Genomic DNA, 27,517 nt, shown 5'->3' on the forward strand with positions numbered 1-27,517 from the left:
AGAATAATCAAAGAGAGAAAATGCAATACTTGGGTCATGTGGTGAGAGGCGAAAGATACGAACTACTTCAAGTTATACTGAAAGGAAAAGTACAGGGCAAAAGATCAGTAGGAAGACGCCAGAACTCGTGACTGAAAGACCTGAGGAGATGATTCGACCGCTTATCCGCAGAAATCTTTCGCGCAGCAGTTTCCAAAACTACAATTGCCATTTGGATCGCCAAACTTCGAAAGAAGATTGCGGAATGAGAATAAGATTTTTTTAAATATGAAATTTTTAAATGATTTATTAACGCGATTTAGATCAAATCGACATAGAATCCAATAAAATGTTGAACTATCAGTATGAAGGTAACTCAATGTTGTTAAATGTTCTTAAAACCCAAAAACTTTCTTAAAACCATTTAATTTGGTATGCATTATACACTAATTTATTTTTTAGGGGAACCGAAACAGATCGATCACTCCGTGTTAAAATTTTTACAGACAGTGTTCCATTACCTTATCTATATTGCATACATATTTTATTACATCGTTCCTGTTTATGCCATAACTGAACACAGCGTTGTCTGGAACGATTTTAGCTTGTGTCATCCACTTACGTTTATTAGCAGCCAAGTGAGGTTAAGCACCAACAAGTCTTAAGGCCTTTTTTGTAAAATGTCTTAAGAGAAACATTGTAGATAAACTCTATTTAGCAAATATTTCTTTATTGAGCACATTTTTATAATATTATGGGTAACAATAATTTAACTAAAGATACATTTTATTGACTGTTAGGTCGTCTTCGTAGATCTTAATTGTCCTAAGCATCACCTAAAATTTTTGAGAAATTAGGTTCACAAATAGAATTTCTCCTTATTCTTTACTTTATTTGTAAACGGTAAACGATAAGTTCTTAAAAATATTGTACCACATTTGAGAAATAAGGTATGTGTAGGTAATATGGCCACCTTAAGAACTTTTATCCGTATTTGTGGCCAAATATAATTTTTTTAAAAAGTAACTGTTATTACAGTTACATGGGTTATCTAAATATATATTTATTGTATAATTTTTCAAAAATTGATAAAAATATGATATTTATGACTTAATTACAAAAATACTGCTATTGGCCATATTACCAACATGGTGTCGCTAATATGGCCACTCTACAGAAAGTAAATTTTTATATCTAATTATGAAGCTTAACACAAAATAGAATAAAATAGTTTCAGATTTTTTAACAGTTTTATTACATGTTAAGCAAATACAGTAAAGAAACTTAATATTGTCTTATTTTTCACGATCAGGGCATAAGAACGTATCAATTTTGTCTTTAGCTGTGAGACCCATGCACTCTTCGTGGATATAAGTGCTACATACGCTACACAGTCTCATATCTACCATCCTGTCTTCCTTGCATAATTTGCAGAACCAAGATTCTTGTTTTTTTGTTCCCTTTTTCTTAGCAGGCAAGGTCTTAAATTTGTTTTTTGGATTGGGTAATTTTCGTAGCATTGACGAGAGTCTTTTACCATCTGTAGTATGCGTATTGGCTTCAATATTTTCTGAATCACTTTTTCCAATACATCTACCGAATAAATCTTTAGTAACAACTTGGGCTCGACTGTTGATAGCTGGTTTTCTAGGCTTTTTGTTATCGTTCTTTATTGCTGCATTTTCAGGTGTTTCGAGCATAATTGTGAATGAAGTATTTTGGATGTTTGAGAAATCACTGTGATCGTCTTCTAAATCAATAACTTCATCACTGCTAGAATCATGCAAACTAAAGGATAAGTCAGAGTTGCTATTATCAGTGTCTAGAAATGGTTTTTCCGGGCGATTCTTCGGTTAAAAATCCGAAGTAGAGGGACGACAAGAGTTACTACTATCAGTGACCAGACATACTTCTTTTAAGTTATTTTTCGGTTGTAATCCCAAAGTAGAATGACAACGGTAATATTTTTGTTGAATGCCTGAAGTTGATGGCATGGATAAATCATCTGCTTTATTATAAGCGTTAGTGACTGATAATGTGACATTCTCTTTATCTTCCTGATGTTGGTATGTGATAGTACTAGGGGCAAACGCTATCTCTGGGATAGCTTCTGGGTTGAATGGATAAATTTCCGTTGAAGAAAACTCCGATTTTATATTAGATGTTGTCATTGTTTTGTCCCAAACTGTAGAAAAAATTGCCCCAAATATCTACTTGGTAATAACACGATCGCTATGAATAGAATAATATTTCATAACTTCATCATCCCAGTAATATTCAAAGGCTCTAAATACAGCTTTGTCCATTGGTTGGAGCTCGTGAGTAGTATTACTAGGTAAACAGTATAGAGTAATTTCGTATCTTTCGGCAGTTTCTACAATAGTGTGATCCAAATGGCATCTTGCACCATCAAATATGATAATACATGGATCAGCAACCTTAAATTTTGAAAAGCGTTGAAGCCAAACTGAAAACGTTTCAATATTCATGCTACCTTTTGGAGTCATTTGAACAACAGCACCTGGAGGTAGTGAGTCAACCCATTCTGGCTTACTACGTTTACCCTTAAAAAGTACCATTGGGGGGATTGCTGTACCGAGAGCATTACCACAAGAAACAATGGTAACACTTTCTCCATGTTCGTTTGCAACAACATATACTCTTCTAGCCCCTTTTTGCGCCAAAACTTTCTGCTGGTGGTGAAGTGTTAACCTGCAACCTTTCTCGTCTACATTATATATCCGTTCGGGCTTATCAAGTATGTCCATTTCTCTTAAAATACCTTTCAGCTTAGTAAAATGATCTTTTACAATAAATTTATTAAGCTTTTGTGCCCTAGCTGGATTTAAGTTTTGTGCTTTCCTAGGTCTGATTTGAGGATTGCGCTTCATAAAACCACGTAGCCAATAACGACCAGCTATTCCTTTGCTTTCTTGAAAAGGATTTGGAATATTATTGAGTTCTGTAAACCGATATACACACTTACAAAGTACCCTTGCAGTAAGTGGATATCCAATTTGCGAAACACGGATAATACGTTAAACTAATTCTGCTTCTTGGGCATTTGTAAATATAGTCTTTCGCCCTAGACAAGACTTTACTTGTTTTCCCTCTTCTAAATATCGTCGAAGTGTCCGCCTTGGGATGTGATATGTACGACTAGCTGTGTTAACTGCGGTCCCATTTTCCACCGCTCTTAAAGCTGCTGACAAATTTTCTTCCGTCCAGTTGCCTCGTAGGCCCTGCGCTAATACTGGGTCATTTTTTATTTCTGTAATAAAAGAAATAATATCAATACAGCAAACAAAATATGCATTGTAGAGTAATATGGCCACGTAAGATAAATATGGCCATGGCCATATAACCCTACTTTTCACCTGGCCATATTACTCAACACTGTATTTTGATATTTTGTCTAAGAAAAAATGTATTAAATCAAAATTTATACAATAAAATAAGAACATGTACACGATTTTGAAGGTATACGAAACATGTAAGTACAATAAATATATTTAAAAACTTACCTATTAGATTCAGTTAAGATTTTTTTAAAAATTACGAAATTAATAACCAGCTTCTGCAATGACGATTTTTCACAACAATGGTGTATGGTTCTGACGTATAGAGAATGTGGCACCATCTGTTTAACAATTTCGGCACTAAATGTGTATTACTATGCTAATATCAAGAGTTCTATCGTTTAAACATAAAAATAGTAAGAAATTTGTTGAATGGCCATATTACTGTACATGGCCATATTACCTACACCTACTTTAATATTTTATGGGAGATACTATTACCACTATAATGAATTGGTATGAGATCTATGAAACTTAATTTTATATCAGTGCACTTGCTTTAGTTAGTGAATAATATTGAATTTTCTTTTTCCAAATTTCTAGTTGGTTTTATTTTTTCCTTTATAAAACAAAAAAGCCTTTCATAAACCAGCCAAGTCTATTTATTTTTTCTTTACAACTCCATGATCTGCTGACCTTATATTTTTTTAAGTTTTCTATAAACAATGTAGAAAGTTATTTAAAATAACAAGGAAATAAGAAATTGATAATATCTAAAAGTTTACCAAGATAAAATTATTGTTTACACCTCCTGAACATTTGCGTCAGGTAACTTTACTGGTTTATGCACTGAACCTCTAAATTATTTTATTTTCAGTTCTCTTGATTTTAAATATATTTATTCAATGTCACAATAAAATATACAAGAAAAATAAGTTATAATTACCAAAAAAGTTTAATAGTGATATTTCTTTAATCATAATTCATAAGTTTTAATTGTTTTCCGTCGACCGTCCATTTATGATCAATTTTAACACCCACAAAATCATTGATTAATGATCCCTATTAATGAATGACTTTCTATTAATAAACGATTTCATTATAGGCAACACAACATACATTGCTTGTATAAATTAACTAAACGCTCTGTGATTGGCAGTGACCTGTGAGGTAGGCAACCAGACATATACCCATTTATTCCTACTAAAAAATTTAAAATGAAGTAGCCGCTGTTAGTACTATCTGTCATTGTATGTCATTATTTACTTTATTGTTTAAAGTTCTGTATTTGAAGAATCAAAAGATGGACATTGACGAAGAGCTTAATTTAACTCCACCAGAAGTGGCAGAAACTGCAAATGGAATATTTTTAAGTTTAATGCCTGAAAAAAGCAGAGTGTTGTACGAAAAAACATAACCTGAATTTATTGCATGTTGTGATGAGAGAAAAATAATACGATATTCAGAATCTGTATTGTTGACATATTTTTCAAACATTGCCGAAAAAGGACTAATAGCAAGTTTGTGGCCCAAATATTCCATGCTAAAATCAACCTTACGTTTAAAATCAAACATTGATATATCTGAATATAATAAGTTAATTATGTTTATCAAGAAAAAAGAACATGTTATGCACCAAAGAAATCAAAAACACTTGAAAAAGAACAAGTCCAGAAATTCATCACTGATGCTCTAACGACGCGTTTCTCACACACAAATAGAATATTTACCATAGTAGATAACGAAACAAATACCATTCTCAATGCGATTAAAAACTATATTTCTTTAAGACCGGCACACACACCACATAAACGATTTTTCATTTTTTATAAAAATAACAAATGTTCCATACAGCCAGTTGGCATAAATACGTTTTCCAAAATTCCTTCCGTTATTGCTAAATTCTTAAAATTAGAGCACCGCATCTCTGCACTGGGCATTGTTTTAGACGTTCCTCTGCCTCAATACTGTGCGACAGTGGTGCAGACTTTTGAGCTATTAAAAGACTAGGTGGCTTGAAATCAACTGCTGTAGCAGGTTATATGGATAATTCTATGCAGAATAAACTTAAGAAGGCTAAAAAACTCTTAGGACAAAGTACCACTAAACCTTGTCAAAATACTTTCTTCAGCACCACCGCTTCTTCTTCTATCACAGAATTTACAGAGGTCCAAGAAGACTTAAATATAAATTTGTCAAAATGCTATACAGCAGATAATCATTTATCAATACCTTCCTTTAATTTCAGTAATTGTAATATTTCGAATATTAATGTTTACAATAATAAAACTACCACTTAGGAAAACTAAACTTTAAATAAAGTTAATGAAAGCTGAAAAAATTGTTGTTTATTGTTAAGTAAATAAAAATTTAAACTAAGATATCTTTATTTCTGAAAAGTACGGTCGACGTAAAAGTTTTGTAACAAACTCGTGAATTAAAATGGCGATTAACAATCTCAAACATTAACGCGCTCGCTCCGCTCACGCGTTAAAATATCTCAATTGTTAATCGCCCTTATTAATACACTTGTTGGTTAAATAACTATAATAATTCGACTGTTGTTTAATTACCCCTTTTCAATTACATGCTGTATCTTACGGAAAATAATAATGGATCGACACAGTGATTTCCATTTATATAAAATTTAATAATAATAGGTAATTTATTTTTTTTAATAATATTTAACATCATTAAAATCACTATTACAAATATTAAGGCATACCTAGGTAATGACAATTTAAAACATTACACTCATTGGCAATTTAAAGATAAGAAACCGTCATGTACAATGCGTGAAACGGAGTTTAATTTGCTTCCGGAGAAATGTTCTGCCAACAATAAAAGGGGGTGTTTATTTTCGAGAAATGCCCTGTCTAATGCGGCGTGTAATTGAAAAGTATTGACACCTTCGCGAGAAAACGAAAAAAAAATCCTGGCAGAACTTCCGAAAATTGCGTAGCCCATTAAATAAACAAAGAAAGGGATTGCAAATACTGACGAAGTGAATACCAAAGAGGGCCGCAGAAGTGCCTCTTCGAACAAAAGACAGATATAATTGGTTGGCTTTTTAAACCGTTGGAGAAGTGTATTTAACATAGCGAAAATTGTTTTGGAATATTTGATGTTTTTTTAGTTTAGACTTTTTTATTATGATTTTTGTAGTTTACAAATTATTTATAAATTAATTTAAATTAACAATGATTTTAAAAAAATTTACAAAAAAATCAGATTCGTTTAAAATGATTATAAAAAACTACTCAACCATTAAATATTTCTACGTGATGACATTTTTTTGCTGATAAAACTGGATTTGTTTATTAACAACAATAACAAATAATTGCAATCTAGTTAACTTTGTATTTATTTAGCTGGATATTATGTAGGTATATTATGTAAGTATAGAAAAACACTGGACCAAATGCAAGGAAGCTATCCATACAGCGGCTAAAGGCTTTTTTAAAACCTAACCAGGCTAAAATAGACGAAGATTGGTTTGACGAAGAATGTAGATCCATTAACCAACAGAAAAATGAAGCATATAAGAGACTTCAGCAGCGCAGAATGAGATTGAACCTGGAAGACTATGAAAATCTTAGACGAGAAGGAAAAAGGACGTTTAGAAGAAAAAAGAAAGAGTCATACGAAAACGCTCTAAACGAAATTATTAACCGCCACAATAGAAAAGACTCGCGAAAATTCTACCAGAAGATAAACAGCTGCAAAAAAGAATTTAAACCCAGAATAACAGCATGTAAAGACAGGGATGGTTCCATAATTAGTGACAAAGAACAGATACTAAACAGGTGGGCGAATCATTTTGAAGAACTGCTTAGCGATAGTCGTGAAGAAGACCAAATAGAAATTACTTCCGCCCCCCACCAAAGAAGAAATTAGAGAAGCCATTTTAAAGCTGAAAAATAACAAAGCTCTCGATTTGGACAATCTTCCTGCCGAACTCTTTAGGAATGGTGGTGACACGCTTTTTAAACGCATGTATAAATTAGTAACCAAAATATGGCAACTGAAGGAAATGCCCGCGGACTGAAAATTAGGTGTAATGCACCCTCTTCACAAAAAGGGAGATATGATGGTGTGTGATAATTAGGGGCATCACCCTACTTAACGTGGCATATAAAGTATTGTCCAACGTATTGTACAGAAGATTGATCCTCTATGCTGAACAAATAGTTGGGAACTACCAGTGCGGTTTCCGACCCAATAAATAAACAACGGATCAAATCTTTACAGTCAGGCAGATTCTTGAGAAAACGCTTGAGTTCGGAGTCGACACTCACCACATATTCGTGGATTTCAAAGCCGCATACGACTCAGTCAACAGACAAAAACTTCTACAGGTTATGGTGGAATTTCAAATGCCGCTTCATCTTGTTCAACTAACGGAACTTACACTCACAGACATAGAGAGTGTAGTCAGAATCCAAAACGACTTTTCCAGACCCTTCCATTGTAAAAATGGACTGAGACAGGGAGATGGACTGTCGTGTCTCTTATTCTTGCACTAGAAAAAGTAATTCGAGAGTGCCATATTAATACGAATGGCACCATCTTTAATAAATCTGTACAAGTGGTCAAATATGCAGATGACATAAACATTATTGCTAGGTCCACAGAATCTCTGATCGAAGCATTTCGATCACTAAAAGCGTCTGCACTTAGAATGGGATTAAAAATAAACGCACAGAAAACCAAGTATATGTATTGTACTAGATCAGGCAACACGATACCTAGACTATTAATTGATGATCTGGAACTGGAAGGTGTGGACACCTTCGTCTACCTGGGCTCGCTGCTGGCCAAAGACAACAAAGTCAGCGAAAAAATTAAAAGAACAATAGTGCTTGCCAATAAGTGCTATTATGGCTTGAGCAAACATATGGTTCCAAAACTACCCAGAAAAATTAAAGTTACCATATATAAAACACTAATAAGACCAGTGATAACATACGGGTCTGAAACGTGGTCACTTATACAGAATGACCAAGAATTGCTTAAACGTTTCGAGAGAAAAATTCTAAGAAAAATATATGGAGGAATCCAAAAACAGGGTTTGTGGCGTAGGCGATACAACTTTGAGTTATATAGAAGTTTTGGGGAACCTGACGTTGTAAAATATATTAAATTAGCACGCCTTCGATGAATAGGACATGTAATTAGGCGAGATGAAGATGCAACGATCAGAAAAATCCTCTTTCGACCGAAGAGGACCAGTGGGAAGACGAGCCAGAGGAAGACCAAAACTTAGGTATCAAGATAACATAGAGGATGATTTAAAATCCATCGGAGTTAAAGCATGGAGAAGAGTTGCCAGAGACAGGGGCGAATGTAAGATTGTTCTGAAGAAGGGTTTAGCTCATAACGAGCTGTAATGCCACTGATGATGATGATGATAATATTATGTAGAGTTTGTACACTTACAGATTATTTCAGTAAATCACTGAGATTCATAATTTAAATATTATTCGTTAATATTAAAAATATTCGGAACCCAACATTGAATACATTTCGGTTATCTATACAGAACCGAACTTCAAGTCAGCAAATTGTTTATACAAATAACGACATTGTTTTGTTGACCATACGAATTAAGATTTATTCCTATCCCAATCCCATCTCTAGAGTATTTTTATTGTAATGCTCTAAAACAAATTTTCTGGTTAATTTTTAGCCTTAATAGCAATACAAATAAATAAGTAAGTAAATAAGTAATATGCTTTATTATCACTGAAAATTGTACAAATATAATGGACACAGCTTATAACAATAAGACAAGAAAGAAGAAAAAAATCAGAATAAGAATCGTTTGTACTTTTAAATAAAAAAAAACGATAAAATTCTTCAAAACTTAAACATAAAAAATACTACCTAATTAGAAACCGACAAATCTGTCATATAGATTTCTCCTCATATTTTGGAGTAGGGCTGGTGTAATGCTTGCAAAGAAATGAAGTATTTTTGCCCTTAGTTCGACTAGGTTTGTGGCCCTTCAAACTGATGTCTATAAATGTTTTCTTTGAGAAAACCCCAAAACAAGAAATCGTTCACAGTCACAGGATCTAGCGGGCCATTTAATTGTACCACGTGTACTTATCAGTCGGTCAGGAAACGTTTGATTGAGGGAGTCAATAGTTGCTCTAGAGTTGTGAGCCGAACACCCATCCTGTTGAAAATAAACCTCCTGAAAATTAAGGGGAAGGCGTCGAACTGCCGGAATGATCTCATTTTGTAAAAGTTGTAAATATTTGGGCCTGTTTAGGTTTCCATCGGTAAAAAATGGATCGACAATATGGTCGCTTAACATACCAGTCCAAACATTTAACTTTTGCGGATGCTGCGTTCGCACTGCAACACCGAGGTGCTTATTTTTCCGAGAATAATACCTTGCAAAGGATGGATTATTTTTTATGTAATTAAAATGACGATTCGTCAGAAAATAACATACTTTTTTAAAAATGTACATTTTTATTCTGTTTATCTAACATAAACTCACAAAACTCCATCCGCCTAAAGTTACCTTCCGGAAACAGTTCTTGTGTTGGTTGTATTTTAATACAGTCATACCCATTCCCTTTGAGAACTCGCTGGGGACAGTTAGAGCATTCACGTTAACTTCCCTAGCAATTTGTACACTATTGCAGGGTTCACTAGCTTCCACAAAAGCACAAATATCAATATCCCTGTTTTGACGCTCCTCATCGACAGGTCTAACACTGGTTCATTACCTTCATGACACTTTTTACAACTCTTTACACATCCCGAAGTTTGAAAATGTTTAATGGTATTTTTTAAATGTTGTAACACTTGGTGAGGGTTTATTTTCAAAGGCAACAATAAACAAATCAATTACTTCGCGTATCGAATGACCCTGAAAGTACCATGTTACAAGTTGCACTTTTTATTGGACGGTATACAACGTAATAGGCATTTTATTTAATTATTTGTTTATCCTTTCAGAACTTTGTATGAAATTTTTATTGTCAATGTGACAATTACGACAATTTGTACTTACTGTGAACTAAATATAGAGGTGGAAACGTGTTGTATGGTCAATAAAACAATGTCGTGATCTGTATAATCTGATTCATTTTAATCGGTTTCTGATTTATTACTTGGTAAAACTTGTTGCTTACTAACAAAAACGAGATCAAAATTTTTCTTTTTTGTATGAACTTATTGTTATTTTATCTATAATACAGAAAATGATATTCATTTACCCTAATAGAAAATATACTCGGTTCTTATTAACTCAATATTTTTTAGGTTGTCTTTAAGGTAATTTTGTTTTTCGAAAACGGAGACTCAAAAGAGTGATCCAACTTTTATATAACGAAGAAACTAATTAACGAAATTGGGTTTCCGTTAAAAATATCCGCAGGTCTCGTAGAATTAGCGATGACTAAGTAAAAAAGAATGTCGAATGTCTTAATTCTATTTACGAGACTGAAAGCAAATTTTCTTTAGAGAATTCTCGTTTATCTAGAAAGTATCTCTTGACTTTGTAATGCGACAGCTATGCCGAGATTTTCTTGAACATTTTACATTACTAAAGTATATTTACTTTGTGTAATTTTTAATTTGGACATTTTTTGATTATATACAGGAAATCTTTATATAATATTGAAGTTTTTTTCGTTTTCTTTTACCAGCGGGTCACTAGATTTATAATTAATGTAATGAAATGATATTTTCAAAACAATGCAATGGAATTTTATTTGTGCTACTTATATATTTCTCTTACTTTAGTCTACGTCCCACGACTCCTTTATAAGAAATCTCACAAATTCTAAAGAATACTTTTTACAATTTGGTAAAATCATATATATATATATATATATATATATATATATATATATATATATATATATATATATATATAGATAAATGTAAATACTTCTTCTTTTTGGGTGTGGTAGTCAATATAAACTCTTATGAGAAATGATACGGCTAGACAGATTCCTTCCAGTTTCACCAATGTACGTGGATGGACATTCAGTACATTGAATGCAATAAACAACATCTGTAGTCTCTAGAGTGGTTAGGGGTTGTTTTATTTTGCTATACAACTGACGTATAGTTTTGATGTTCTTGTTAGCTATTTTGATATTCTTAAAGTCTTTAAAAATCTTAGTGAGTTCAACGGTTAGTTTCGGAATATATGGAAGGGCATAAAAATACACATTTGTTGGAGCAGAATTATTTTGTGCGGAGGGCACTGATTGTGACATAGTAAGTATGTTGTTTCTATTAACAAAGGGAACATTAAAAATTAATTTATTAATCAGTCTTAGAGGATATGAATTTTCAACAAAAATATTACGTAAGAGGTTGAGATCATGTTGGAGATAATCCGGATGAGATAACCTTTTGACACGTTCTTTCATCGCTAGGACTAAGTTAGTTTTCATCCTAGGAGGATGGTAAGAGTGGTAGCTTATGAATCTATTGCTACATATGGGTTTTCTATACCATTGTGTTTTCACAACATTATCCTCACATCTATGCAATCTCATGTCAAGGAAAGGCAAAGATCCCTCCCGCTCCTCCTCGCACGTGAATTGCAAGTGTGGGTTTCGTTGGTTGAACACATTTAACGTAGAATGTATAGAGTCTGCAGGTAGTGCCAAGATTAAGTCATCCACATATCTCTTTATGAACGGTATTTCAAAATTGATTTGTTGCAAACAGTCTTCAATCAAGTCATCTAAGACATAAGTGCACAGTATTGGTGAAATAGTGGAACCCATTGGAGTACCAAAGACTTGTTTGTAGTAACAGTCATTAAAAATAAAAACATTAGAGTCAAAAACAAAAGAAATGAGTTTTTTGATATTAGCTAAGTTAAGGGTTGTGTGCATTGATATGTCATCCCAGTGCTTCTTAAGGCTAACCACAATTGTGTGTAATGGTAAATTAGTGAACAGAGACACTACATCAAAACTAACGAGCTTATAGTCGGTAAATAATTTAAAGTTATTAATAAAACAACTGAAACTGAAAGAGTCCTGAATGCAAAACTCATTGTTATTACTGTACGTTTCTGTGAGAATATTAGTTAAAAAACTTGCTATGGGGCCATTAGGTGTACCTATTGAGAACACTATTGGTCTCATAGACAGAGTAGGTTTATGAATTTTTGGGAGAGCATAAAATCTAGGAGCAATTGCATTGTAAATTTTCAAAGTTTTACCAACTGATTGATCTATTTGATTCTCCTTTACCAAATCAGAAACTAGTTTATTAGCCTTTTGTTGCAAAGTACACACGGGATTATTGTTCAACTTTTTATAATATTTAGTGTCGGTGAGTAAGTCTTCACATTTTTGTATATAGTCCCTAGTGTACATTGCTACAGTGACATTGCCTTTGTCGCTCTAGACAATCTTAATCTCAGGGTGATGTTTCAAAAAAGTTTTGAATTTGATATAATATTTATTTAAGAAATGGTCTTTTTCATCTTTGTTGAGATGAATTACTAACTTTCTCAACAAAGATGAAAAAGACCAAGTAAACATTAAATATTGGGTTTGCAGCAATAAAAAATGAAACGTGTACTCTTGTTAATTTTTATTCCAAGCTTTCGGACATTGGTTGTGTCCTTCATCAGGGAGCTACAGATGTGATGAATAGTTTGTTAACGTTGGTATAATTAATTAAACAATTCACTTCTTATAAACTCAATGAGGTTGTATCATCAATGATGTTATGTAATGTTGATAAAATTTATCAACGCGAATATCAAATATTGAACTTGATAGCTTTTTCTTTAGTTGTGAGATATAAGCCGACCAGTTCCGTCGAGTATCTATGGTTATTTCCAACAGTTTAACAATCTCTTTCTTATCTGGATCCTGATGTAAATTACTTGCAGATATAATCAAATTTTGCGTTTTATCAGAGTTAGGTTTCAGTTTAGTAGAAACTTCCTGATAAGACATTTTTAAACCATCATTATTTTTTCCTGATATAACGTATGTCGTATCATCTGCAAATTGTACGGATTTCTTCGAAGGTATGAATTTAGGCAAATCGTTGACATAAATAATAAACAAAAGAAGTCCTAAGACCAAACCTTGTAGGACTCCATGTTTTACAAATAGAAAATCGGAGAGCTTTTTGACACTACCGCCTGTGTCTGCCATATAGTTAAGAAGTTATAAGCTCAAGAGGGATACCTCTGATTACATAGTAATTTAATTTGTGGAGCAAAATGTCGTGTGAAACGCAGCCAAAACCTTCGACAAATCACAAAGGGAAATTGCTGTTCGATTGTTGCGTTCAAGTCCCTCAATCACCTCGCTCACAACATTAAATACGGCGTTCGTAGTAGAACGAGCACTTCTAAATCCATATTGTGAGTTGCTAAAGTAACTATTGGACTCAAAATAGGAATAAAATTGTTGTTCGATAACCTTTTCAATCACTTTCCCAAAAGTAGAAACAAGGCTTATTAGTCTGTAATTGTCAGTTTTTGAGGAATTATCTTTTCTGTAGATAGTTAGTACTTACTTTTGAATATTTTGGTACTTTAAGAAATACTTCAGTTGATAGAATTAAATTAATAAGGTAAGTGAAAGATATTTGGTAAGTTTTCTTTTAAAATGTTTCTATTAATTTCGTGAACGTCCCTACAAGTAGAATTACTAAGAGACTTTATTATTTGATAGACCTCTTCCTACACAATAGGACGAAAAAACGGACTTGTTTGGAAAAGGATAATTTCTATAATTGAAAAGGTTATCGACATTAACAGTGGGAAGAGATGTAATTGTATTCTCTGCAATTGTAGTAAAAAAATTGATTTAGATCGTCTGAAGGTATACTAAATTCATTTAACAGAAAAGTAGCCGTCAACAAATACATGTACAGAACACGCGAAACCTGATATTTATATAATTGTACAGGGTTGTATTAAGATTCTAGCAGTCTATAACATTTAAATTTGAAATTAATTAATTTATAATTTTTAGGATTACTGTTAAAATAATAGTAATCAATGATTAATCTTCCAAAGAAGTATACTTTAATATTAGTTTTTGTAAACTGTCATTCACACATCTTTAGATAATTGTGGTATTAATCAAAAGGCAAAAAATAGAAAGTTGTTTTTATACATTTTACGCTTTAAGACCAATATTTGGAAATAAGTAATAATATTATCATTAATGATATAAAAAAGACCTCTTCTTGTGTAAAAGTTAGGGAAAATACTTATACATATATTATTGGGTAGATATACATTTAACATTACATTAACATTAAAAAATAAAATTTATTAAGTCGACGTTTCGATTTCGATTTAACATTTATTTGTGTCAGCAGAAACGAATGTATATTTAGAAGAATTGTGACGTCACTATTTTTGACTTTGATTCCGGTTATGTCGAAGATGGTTCGACATATCAAAATGCCGTTTTCAGATTTTGATTCAGGAGACAAAACTATATATGAATCCATTGATAGATCGTCCCCAATATTGCATAGGCGACAACGCACAAAGGAACATACTTTGCGGATGTAAAACGAAAGGTTTTCTTTGAAAATGATGAAAAAAACTTTTTACTATTACATATAAGTAATATCCAATTACAAAAAATAAGTACTGGAAAACTACATAGGTACAATGAGTAAAATGGGTTACAGTTTTTCATTTTTAAAATATTCCATTTTGTTTATGTAATTTCGAATAATTTCGTATCTTTTATTTATCATTGCTACTCATTTCCACATCAAAAGCTAGATCCATCTTCAACCGGATGGGGGCCTTCTTCAAGAGCCACAACCTCTCTCTTGCTATAAAAGTAAGAATGCTGCGATGCTACGTCTAATCTGTTCTTTTTTATGGCGTTGAATCGTGGATCTTGGACGAAGATATGTGCAGAAAATTGGAATACTTAAAATCCCGTGGACTGACCGAGTCACCAACGAGGAGGTCCTCAGAAGAATGAAGAAGAACCGAGAGGTACTGACCACCATAAAATCTCGAAAGTTACAGTACTTTGGACACATTATGCGAAATGAATTCAGATATGCCTTCTATAAGCCATCCTGCTAGGAAAAATATTTGGACAACGGGGTCCAGGAATTACATGATGGATATTTCAGACCTGTCGAGAGTCCATCCAAAAATGCTTGTCTTGATGAGGTGACTGACTTATCAATCCATATTTTTCATTTAGTATGACCGGCGTTAATCCAAGTCTCATCTAAATAATATATTTTACGATTGCCATTCCTATAATCTTTCATCTGCCTTAAAAATTCTCTTCTCCAGATTACAAGGTCATCTCTGTCTGTAAGCATACTGTTCCTGCCACGTTTTTCAAATTTGAACTGAAGTTTTTTCAAAAGCTTGTAAAAAGTAGTACGTTTGTATCGTAATAGTAACTTTATCTATCGTGGGAATTTCATTTCTAGAAAAGAATTGATGCACTATTCTTCTTATCGCTCTAATAACTTTAAACACAGGACTATGCGATACTCCAACTTTATCGGCTACTCTTTTCACAACAGCAGACAATATTACCGCCAGATTTTCTTGTAACCCGTGTTTATACACGTTTACAATTATTTCTTTAACGTTTACGCTTAAATGGCCTTTTTTCAATCTCTTTTTGGGGGGAGTTATAGGTATGTTTACGAGTTCATCGGCAGAATCCGTGTCCGACATATTAATTTGTTTTAGTGACTGTGTATACAAACCTGCAAAATATTATTTACAGGCTAATATTCTAATAAAATAATAGATAATAAATAGATAATAGATAATTGAACAGATATATTAAAAAGGTCAATACTCAAAATCTTTATTTTCAAGGTGTTACAGAAGCGACCGATTTCGAAGCTTACAATATTTGCCTCATCCTCAGGCAAAGCAAAAAGTTTGTTTTGTTAAAAAACAATAATATAGATATCGGCAATAAGAAGTTTTCCGCTTACATCCAGGGTACTGTCTGTCTTCATCTTTTCCTTTATGACTCTATTTGTTGTTTATTATATCTATTGTAGTGAGATGATATGTTGATCATTATATATTTTGTTGTTGTCAAAGTTTTTTTATTATTAAAAAGGTAGGATTATCTTCTGGTTTGTAATAAAATTAAAAGTAGTTAAAGACAAATACACATACAGTATAAGCTGCCACATCCGGACTTTATATAGTTTAAAAACTTATGGAAGATGGAAAATCACATATTATGCAGTATGATGTCCTTTTTTTGTTTTTGTCACAGGTTCTTACAAGGTAAAGACCTAAAGCTCTTTACTTAGTAAGACCTTTTATTTACATACGTATATAATGATCAACATATCACCTCACAATGATGATCACTGGAAACAGAAATATTAGACAGACTTTATAAAAATGACTGAGTCAGATACAATAAATAAGGTATTAGAAGAATTTTTTATCAGGCAACAAAAAAAAAAATTTTAACTTTTTTAAGTTTTGTACATTAAAAACGATTTCCGAATCGTTGCGAATCGAAACGTCAAATTAAAACTAATTTAAAAGTATCATTATGGCTTATTCTCAACAGAAATAGTCAAGTAATATATATACTTACATTTCAACCGGAACTCATATTTGAAAAATTTGTGATTTGGTAATTATTTCGATTTTTCTATTATTTTTCTTTTTAGATATTTTTTCATTTAGTTGTTTATTTGGCCTGAAAATAAAAAGACTGTTTGATTTTTATCTATGATACCTAAAATGAGTTTTAACATATTTAATACTGAAACTGAAATTAATTGGTGCCATGCAGTTCTTACAAAAAATAATCAGTTTTAAAATAATCATATTGTAATCACAAACTATTATAATAATTTGTAATGTTACATTAATTCACTGTGTAAAATTGTGAAATATATCGATTAGTAGCTTAGTTACAGTTTTAAGTAATATGTATTGAGGAAATGCCTGCAATCATATCCTCCTCGGTTCAAATTATATTTGCCAGCATTCAAAAGTCAAAGGTTTTAGTTCTATGCAGAGGGCAATACACGTATTTGATGAAACGTAGTATTTTAGTATACTTAGGCTACCTGATGAGAGGACAAAAGTACACATTCCTACAAAATATAAGGCAAGGAAAAATCCAAGGACGCAGAAATCCAGGCCGTAGAAGAATCTCCTGGATGAGAAATTTAAGAGAGTGGGTTGGCTGTACCACTAATGAATTATTCAAAATAGCAGTAAATAAAATTAGAATCGCCCTAATGATATAAAATCTCCGATAGGAGAGGCACTCAAAGAAAAAGAAGTATTTTAGTAAGATTATAAATATAGCTTCAGAACTAGTTTGGAAGGCAGCCTATTATAAATTTCTACCTTAACAACAACTATCAGTAGCTGTCAATAAAACTATATTTTACTCCATAACTTCAACATTTGGCATCAATTTTATTGACTTGAAACAAACAGCAAGCCGATAGGGAAACTGAAATAAGATATAACACAGTTACGAAAAAATATTTTATTACGTACTGAATAAAGGGCAAAAAGGGAATTCCCGTAAGTGCTGCAAAAACTATATAAACCAATTTCTATAACAAAATTCTGAAAATAACTTTCTAATATCGATAAAATTTACAGTTCGCTCAGACTTTTAGCGTCCGCTCATTCTATACCTTTATCATTAGTCTTTCCTGCTGTATTAGAAAAATCGATTAGATGCAAGCTCATTTTTGTTCGCTATTTGTTGTTAGTGAATCTAACGTCACGCGTCACCCCGTATTCTCTCTAGTCTATTAGCCTCAGACGATAGCAAATTGAGTTTGGAAAGACGCTAAATTGGCTAATAAATAAAAGCTAATAGATGTATCCATCCTCAGTAAACTATAGCGAAGGTATTCAAACAACAAAGGTCGTGAAAATGGTTTGGTTGTTTGCTAGTTTAGGAGTTTGTTTTAAAACTAAGATAAGGAGGAAATATACTGTTTTAGTGTATGGTGTAGATTAAACATTATCTCATTACAGAGTATTTATAACAAGGTAATAAAAAATAAAGGTATTTTTCTTGATTCAGGGCAAAAACTAACTATACACTTTTTAATTTAAAAATTTCTTTATTTATAAATTACCTATAAATGATATAGACCAGGGCGGATTTGTTTTGAGGTGGTCGTGAGAGGTGGTTCTTTAATTTTTATAAAAATAGTTGTATGACAACTTTATTAATAATTAGAACTCAGGAAATATTTACTTCAAAAACCCTAAAATATGCATGCAAATATGCACAAAAATAGTTGAAATATGCACTAAAATATGCTTTTATGCATTTAACCATCCTTTAGGCACGTGGTCTACAATAGTAAACCACCTCTTTTCAAACACTTGTACATCTCAGTCATTTTTTCTTACATGCGCATGCATCTCAGTATCTATTGCTAACGGGCGTTTTATTCACAAGAATCTACAGACCGAGCGTGTCTTATAAAATCCACGGCTTCGCGCAATCGTACTTGTGAGTTCATGAACTGTGAGAGTCGACTGGAGTTACAATTTGCCAAATTTAAATGTAGTCGTTTCCACTCATTCATATTAATATTATAAGAGTAATGTATAATATATTAAATTTTTTAATATTGCTAATTTTATTAAAGCTTTTAATATTGTTTTTTTTTATATGAATAATAATATTAAGTAATTAAATATTGCACCTTGCTTAAAAAAAGCTTGCAAATGCTTGGTTTTTTGATAAGATAATACAAATTGTATGATGATGATGAGTAGCTAAGCGTTGGGTAGTCAGTGGCGAATCTACGAGGAGGTAAAAAGGATCTTCTGAATTTGCCAATTCTTTGACTGAACATACAACCAAGAGAGGATGGAATGTTGTCAGACCATTAACAATATTGAAATATAACCAGTACGTGACAGGAAACGATGTAGAATATGTTCTATCGATAAAAATAGAAAAAACACAATTTACGAGTGTGCTGATTGTGACAAAAAAAACCTGGACTATGCATAGGATATTGTTTTCGCAAATACCATTCAACCAACGGATAGATTGCATTCAGTATATTAGTTTAAATAAAAATTTTATTTTCTAAAGACCTTTTAATTGTTACCTGATGTCCCACTAACAATTTCTAATCTGAAAATATAAATATCTTGAGAACTTTCACAAATGTTAGGGATAATAAATTGAAATCCTTTAACAAAAGGCTATAGCTATAATTTGAATAAGCTGGTTTTGCCGATTTAATTTTCTTATTACTAATTAACATATTAGGTAGGTATTTTACATAGTCACAATTCTCTTAAAGATTTTTGTTTCATTGAAAACTGAACCTGATATTTCAAAACCGGATGAACAGGTGCTGTTTTGTCTAATTTATCTGAAAAAGAAAAAACATGTATATAATTATTGTGTTTGGCTATGATTGACTTAGTGTATTGCTATTGGTTATACGTTATACCTACCTGAATGCTGCCTTTTTACATGAAGTCTAAGATTGCTCAGATTTGCAAAGTTTTTATTACATTCTACGTAAGGCATAGTAGATTTACTTTGTTTAATGTCCTTTGGCACTAGTATATATAGCATATCTAAAAAAAAATGTTGTATAAGGATAATGCATTAAATTAGAGGATAAATTAGAGAATAAAATGATATATTACCTGGATGTTTCCTTTTTACATGTGCCGTTAAGTTTGAAAATTTCGAAAAGTTTATGTTACACTTAGTACAACGATTCCTTTTCTACTTACTCAAAAAAAACACAAGAGTTTAAATTATAAATACAAAACTAAATTTATAATATTTCACAACGGTCAAAAACCACACTTAAAAGTATTCACACCACAGAATATTAGTTATACGCAAATATTCAAACAGAATCAACAACCAAACATCCGACACAGTGACACTGTAGATCCTTGTGTTTTATTCTAATTTATGGTTTTATTTGTGTTGGGCACTTCAGTTGAGTATTTTGTTAAGCATAGAACAGTACTGGTCTACGATTATAGACCACGTGTCCACTGACGTTACAACATCTGGCTACATTGCAGATATTTGATTCTATTGTTTTCAAAATTCAAGGTAACTTTTATTTATTACCATTTGGTACACTTGTAGTTACTGTGATATATTTTAGATAATACTATGTCTGATAATAAAAGAAGACAAGTGGAACGAAGCAACGACCCAAAAGTTTGGTCTCGATGGTTTGAGGAGATATCAAGTGGGGAAGAAGAAGACTGTGACGATGAGTCCGAAGATGATCTCGATGTGAATGTGAATTTTGCTGAAAGGAGTGACTCCCCGAAACAAATTTTGAATTAGAAACATCGGAGCAAGAGGAATTGGCCCAAGATAAAGGAACGGCAGACGACTCTGATAAAGCACGTCCTTCAAATTTTTACATAGGAAAAGACAGGGTGACTAAATGGAAAAAGAATAGATACAATTAACAAGTTCTTATCCGTTCTCAGAATCTCATTAAACTTATGCCAGATACAAAAGAAAACGCATGAACTGTTGAAACTGAAATTGATTGCCTGAAGTTATTTTTTAATGAAAGAGTTATTAAAGCAATATATGTCTTGACAAAGACAAATATTTTAATTGAAAAGATACGGAAGCGATTATCAAAGAAATCAACATTGTAGACAAACTAATGAAACTGAAATTCGTGCATGTATTGGGATATTGTTCTTGATTGATATTTTTAGAAGTTCCAGGAAAAATTTACATAAAATATGGGATAATTCTCAAGGATCCGGAGTTAAATCATGCTACCTGGCAATGAGCGAGAAAAGGTTTTGATTTCTCATAAGATGTCTACATTCAATGATGTGGAGACACGAACAGAGCAAAGATAAATTGATAAACTTGCACCCATTAGAGAACTTTTGGAAATATTTTAATGCTTTTTGTAGCAATGGAAAAACAAGGAATAAACAAAAAAAAGTATAAAAGCAGTGCAGCAGCTTTACAAAAATATAACGGTAAGTATTAAAACTGGAAACAAATTTACTAGAGACATTCCTATCAGTAAGGGTCTAAAGCAAGACTGCTGCATATTACCTACAGTCTTCAAAATATATCTGAATGATGCTCTCTGAATTTGGAGAAGAAAGTTCTGCAATATAGGCATCCCAATGGAAGACAAAGGATTGTACTCGATACACTTCGCTGACGACCAAGCGATTATTTTACATGAAGACAAAAGTGATATAGACTGTATGCTTAGAGAACTGGAAGAGGGTATTCCTAAGTGAGGCCTTACAAATAATATACAATGACTGAGTGCTAAGTTGCAACAGAAAATTCAACGAGCCTAAAAATTGAAATGGTAACTATAAAATCCACTTTAAATCAAATATGTGTAAAAATTAGAACCAGAACCTCAAATGAATTTAAAGTCACTAAAGGCCTAAAGCAAAGATGCTGTTTGTCACCGACACTCTTTAAAATATACGTCCAAGAAGCATTGAGGAATTGGAGAAATAAATGTAGATTTATGGGCATCGAAGTGGGACAAGAAACTCTGTATACATTGTTGTTTGCAGATGATCAGGTGGTGGTTGCAACCGATGAGGAAGATATAAATTATATGCATCGAAAATTATTTGAGGAATATGCCAAATGGGGGCTTACTGTAAACATAAGCAAAACAGAATATTTAAAAATTTGAGGAAATACCACAGATCTGAGGCTTGAAAACGCAGTCATAAAAGGCTGCAACCAGTATAAATATCTAGGAAGCATCATATTAGCAGATGGCAGAGTTAAGATAGATGTACAAAACCGAATAACCCAAGGGAAAAAATGCATCCGAATACTGAATTCATTACTGTGGTCTAATAAAATAAAGATGCATACCAAACTTCGCGTATACAGAGCAATTAGAACCAATTACCACATATGGTGCCGAATGTTGGACGATGACAAAGAATGAACGAGATAAAGTAGACGTTGTGGAAATGGATTATCTTAGAAGGTCATGTCGAGTATCGAGAATGGAAAGAATCAGGAATGAGGAAATACGAAACCGTACAGGAATTAGAGATACTCTTTCAGATAGAATACAAGGAAGGCAATTACAATGGTATGGTTACGTGATGAGAATGGAGGAGGAGCGGGGGCCAAAGAAAGCCTTAATGTATGTTCCGCCAGAAAGAAGGAAAAGGGAAAGACCACCAAATTCCTGGAGAAGAGAAATTACAAAAACAATGCAATCTAGAGGCTTAGAAGAGAGAGATTGGAGAGATAGGAAAAGATGGAGGCTGAAATGCGGGAAGCGGCAATCGCCGTAGGACCTCCGTTATATGATGATGATCAAATATTCGTGTTAAAATAATTCAAAGCAGTATGTACGAGCAACAGTTAAGGCTAAATCTCAACTTTATAGATTTTAAACAAGTTTACAATTTTGTAATAAGAAGGTGTCTATACCATGCCCTAAGAGTACTTGGAATTCCAGATACGCTAGTTAAAATGACCTCAATGCAAAGTGACAATAAAGTATGGATAGAAAGAAGCCTAACAGGATAATTTAAAGTGAGAATGGGACTAAAGAAGGGAGATCCGCTGTTCACAATACTCTTCAATTTCTTGCTGGAGGCAATAATGCGAGAAAGTAAAATATAAACGAAGGGTATAATTTATAAGTCAGTCAGTCACTACATTGTCCGCAATAGGCAGGACCTGGCTATTGCGGACGATGTAGTAATAATGGTAAGATCTAAAAGGAAACTGCAGAAAATTTTCTCTTTGAAGCGAAGGCTAAACAGTATGGACTGATTATTAATGAGCAAAAGACAAAGCATATGGAAATAAAGCAGATCATATGTAAAGATACACAACTAAAGACTACCATAAACAACGAGAGTGAAGAGTATTTTCAAGGGCTCATCTTATTCTTATTATTACGTTACTCCCATGACTGTTGCTGGGTGAAATTTAATACTATTTCTAATTCTCATGACCATGTCTCTTTCCATCCCTTTGGTGGTCTTAATAAGTCTCCTTTTTCGTTTTTCCTTCCTTGTTTTTTAAATTTTGCTTTTTTTTAATGTCAAATACCTTATGAAATTGTGCGTGTAAATGAAGCTGTAACAAGTGCTGCTTTTTTGATGATTCTGGTTGTTTCTTGATAGATGTATCGGAGATTTATAGCGAGGAGAGATCAAGAGCAGGTTTGTACTGCTGAAATAGTGAACAATAAATCTACATCACAATGTGCGACTGTAGTTCAAACAGCTATATTAAGGTATAGTGAGAGACTGGCAAAGCTTAATGCTAAGGATAGGTAAATTAATACACGTTCTAACCCTCAGTGAGAATTTCGTGCTCGGTTCTCTCAGACAACATCCTAGATGTTTAGTGATGTTTAGTATGCAAAAAAATACTAAATAGATATATACAGCAAGGTACTGTCCATATTTTCTAAGCGCCGCACCACACTGACATCAAAGAGAAAAAGAACAGATAGAGTCTGCCGGCTATCTGTCTAGATGTGCTATGACAGAACCATCATTCACAAACCAATCGATAATAAAAGTAGGACATCGGACATGCTAAGAAAGAACCAGCGGTTATAGAAAGTAATTAAATATGTAAATAGTTTAACGGTAAATGAGGAATTGAAAAAAATGTTGACAAGTAAGATAAGACAAAACTTTAAACTTGAGTAAAGCTTATTATCAGCTAGGACAACTTGGATATCATGGATGGAAAATAACAAGATAATATAATGAATCATATGTATGGGTGGTGTAAAAGAGGAACGTAAACCGCTTGCGTATCCTTACTATCTGCTTAACTGCTTATACTTTTTTTGACAACACCATAGTCATTAAGGCAGTCGACACTAGATCATTTAATTCTATAGAAAAAAATTTAAAAGGCAAGTAATAAGAAGATGGCAGAAGTGCTTGATGAAGGATGAAGTGCCAAAAAATACAGTAAGGTGTTTTAAGCTGCCTAGAAGACGGTTACTGATATCTTCATATCTGCATGATATACCACGATTAGGGGAATCATTAACAAGGCAGGAAGTAAAGATGCGTAAAAAAGGTGTATTAAGAATGTTGCCAACCAATGCGACTGCAAAGAAGATTGACATTTTGCTACAGGCGGATTTAAACTCCTTCTTGGGCGCGGTATAAAAGAGTTCATGGATATGACGTGCATCGGCGTAGTGCGAATAATGAATAGAAGACTGTGGGTATAATGTAATAACTTATATGAGGGATTTGTGATGAAAATACATGTGGAGATTATAAAATAAATTATAAATAAAATTATTAAAGATCATTGGGAAGCGAGTATGTGATATGGTGGATATGGCATAGTTTATTCTAACTTACGCTGATTATAAACTTATAAAGAGGTGGAAATTACCAGTATTTCTAAACTATGCAAACTACAAATAAACTTTAAAATATATTGTACAGTATGTTAATAGAACTCACCCCATTGCTACCCGATTTGGAAAATTGATAGTTTCACAATCCAGAATATAATCTTTTCGATCCCATCTATTGTCATTTGGGTAAGTATATTTTGGTGTAATTATTGAAGGCCTTGATAGCTGCTTTAACCTCCAGCTGCAGTTGTAAATTTTCTGCCTTTCTTCTTTTTTGGGGTAGGTCTTTGTGTCTGATACTAGTAAATTTGGAGATACGTCGATATTCATTTTGTAAACATTCGCCGAATTTGTGGGAAGTTTACTTGTATGTACATTTTTTATTTGGTTAGACATTGTAAAATATGCTTTATATAGTTGAAAACTGAAAATTTTTAAAAACACAAAATTTTGACTGATTAGATTACTATGTGACATTGACAATCATTAAATTTATTAATTTGTGAAGATGCATATATACAACTTCAGATTGAACTCTTCTCGTATTTAGTTTGGCTAATGGATTAAGTCCACAGTCAAAAGAAACCAACAACACACACACAACTCTTCTCGTAAGCCAAATTTAAAAATGCCAGTATAAATTTTCGTTTTTCCAGAAATTTTAAGTTTATGAAATATTAACTACTTAACTTGAAAAAATAATTAAAATTAACTAATATTTATTTTTAGGAAATTTTAACAGTTTTTTTAATAAAAAAATGTATTTTATGGATAATGAGCATTAAAAATACACAATATGCGGCTTCCGGAGACAGAGGTATCTTTAACCAAGGACAATCTTTACACTTTAAAGGTAATCCGGCCTCCGCATTCTCCAGTGTAAACAAATATATAAATATCTAGAGCAAAATTAATTACATAACCCTGGTCGAGTGATAGGTTGTGAACACACAATCTAATCTTCAACATCATCTAGTTTTAAAAGTCCAGTTGCTAAACATAGGTCTCTTCCTCATCTATCTCCTCATCTATCTTGCACCGCTTCCACTCAGTATTTATTTAGCATTCTGAAATCATCAGCGTAGCTTCCCCACATTATCTGGCTATCCTATCGATGATATAAGTCACCTTGGTTTCTCTCCTGATATCTTCGTCTTTTATTTTGTCTTGCAGTATTATTCCTAACATCGATTTAATATCCATTCTTCTCTGTGTGACTCTCAGTTTAGTAGTCGAGGCTTTTGTTAAGGTAAGGACTCTGTTATACTAGCGCCAATGGGGTCTCGTTAGCAGCGTCGCGTTAGGGTCGGACCAACCGAACAATGCCATTACCATGGAGTAAATTATATAAAGGGCAATGTCGTGCTAACGCGACGACATTGGCTCTCATATAAAAGAGTCCTGTGCTCTCCTGTGAAGTGTTTCTGCTCCGTATGTCAACAAGGACCAATTCTTCTCTTCAGTTCATGGGTCTGATTATCCCTGCTAGTCATAATTTCATATCCTAAGTAGTTATATTTATCTACGAGTTTCTATTTTTTGCCCACCAATACTGATGATCTGGTTGGGTACCAAATTTATCATTAATTTTATTTTCAAGATATTTATATTAAAAAATTTATTATAAACAATTTTCTGTAGCCTCAATATATGTTGTATTGCGGATAAACTTACACCTGTTGCTCTTACAATACGTTTTTGCACTTGTTTTAAGTCTATTAGAGGTACGTTGTTCCTTGCTTCTTGTTGTATAAAATGCATAATATTTGCTATAATTTCTCGGCTTTGGCCGGACAAAACTTTTCGATTTAATTTTGATTTAAATTCCATTTTACGTCACTGGGACTCACTGATCTTTAAGAAAACTCTGCCGCAGGCACACACACACACACACGTAGTGATCAACCCTGCCCCTAGGAACATGTGTATACCAATGTAAGAATGGGATCCACATATCCGAAGATCAAACGAAGTCACACTTCGCTAGTCGAAGTGGTACCTATCTGACCCCCAGGTTTTTCCACCACCCCTCCTCATCGTGTGACTTACGTGAGGAGGCTTATGATCTGAAATTTACTTAAGATGCCCTGGGTAATAGGACATCCTCGGTTTTTAGTGAATGTGGTTATGCCACCTAACTGTAGGGGTAGCCACATCTAGGCTTTTCTCCTTATTTACTTTACTGACTCTATTGATTTTACTCTACTTTACGTCGGAACTTGAGTTCCTAAAAAAAAAAGAAAAAAGAGCGTGTGTTCCGACCATAAAGCCTTCAGCCTATGCTGATGACTCTATGTCCGGAAAAGAGTGTATGCTCGGTCACTCAGCCGCCGATTTGGCAAAATAAATTTTGTTCTCCTCGCCGGCTGAGCACCCGAGAGGGGTCCGGCCACCAAGCCCATGTATGCCGCACATGACCTCAGTGCTCGGATTTCGCGAGTAGGTCTTTCATTCGATCTGCCGTAAGGGCCTAGTCCGCGGAGCGGTATATAAAAGGCCTGACGGGCCCCTTCTATATTTGCTATATAAGGTAAATTTACGTTAAACGGTTTAATGAAAAGTATGAATATATCAATATGAATTTGCGTTATTTAATCAGAAAATACATTTTTTTTTTGTGGACTATAATTACCTAAAAACCTTAAAGCTTAAAAAAGAAAAGCGTACCCTCTCGCTAGAGTTTTTTTGGTGTCTTTTCTGATTGACTGCATTTCTTTGTTCGTTCTTCTTGCAACCATCTCATTCTTTATTTATTCGTTCGGGTTCTCCCTATATCGAGCTATCTGTTGTTTTGATCTTCTGTGTACCGTCCTTGTGTTTTCATTGTAGTTAGTCAGCTCTCTTAACATTCTGCTAGGGTGGTTTGTATCTGTATCTTTTTCCTGTTTGTTTTA

The 27,517-nt window shown here is 33.1% G+C and overlaps 1 protein-coding gene and 1 long non-coding RNA gene across 2 annotated transcripts in view; one reads left to right on the plus strand and one right to left on the minus strand.

Moving 5' to 3' along the window:
- Positions 1–27,517, plus strand: part of LOC140436425 (cubilin homolog) — a 989,698-nt gene that overhangs the window by 422,430 nt on the left and 539,751 nt on the right. The gene's annotated exons all lie outside the window — the stretch shown is intronic.
- Positions 695–25,105, minus strand: LOC140436427 (uncharacterized). Its single transcript, XR_011950281.1, has 3 exons — positions 24,730–25,105; positions 16,862–16,966; positions 695–815 (listed from the first exon to the last, which is right to left on the minus strand). It is a non-coding gene; the product is annotated as an uncharacterized lncRNA (long non-coding RNA).

This window comes from Diabrotica undecimpunctata, chromosome 3, assembly GCF_040954645.1.
Source record: "Diabrotica undecimpunctata isolate CICGRU chromosome 3, icDiaUnde3, whole genome shotgun sequence".
NCBI lineage: Eukaryota > Metazoa > Arthropoda > Insecta > Coleoptera > Chrysomelidae > Diabrotica > Diabrotica undecimpunctata.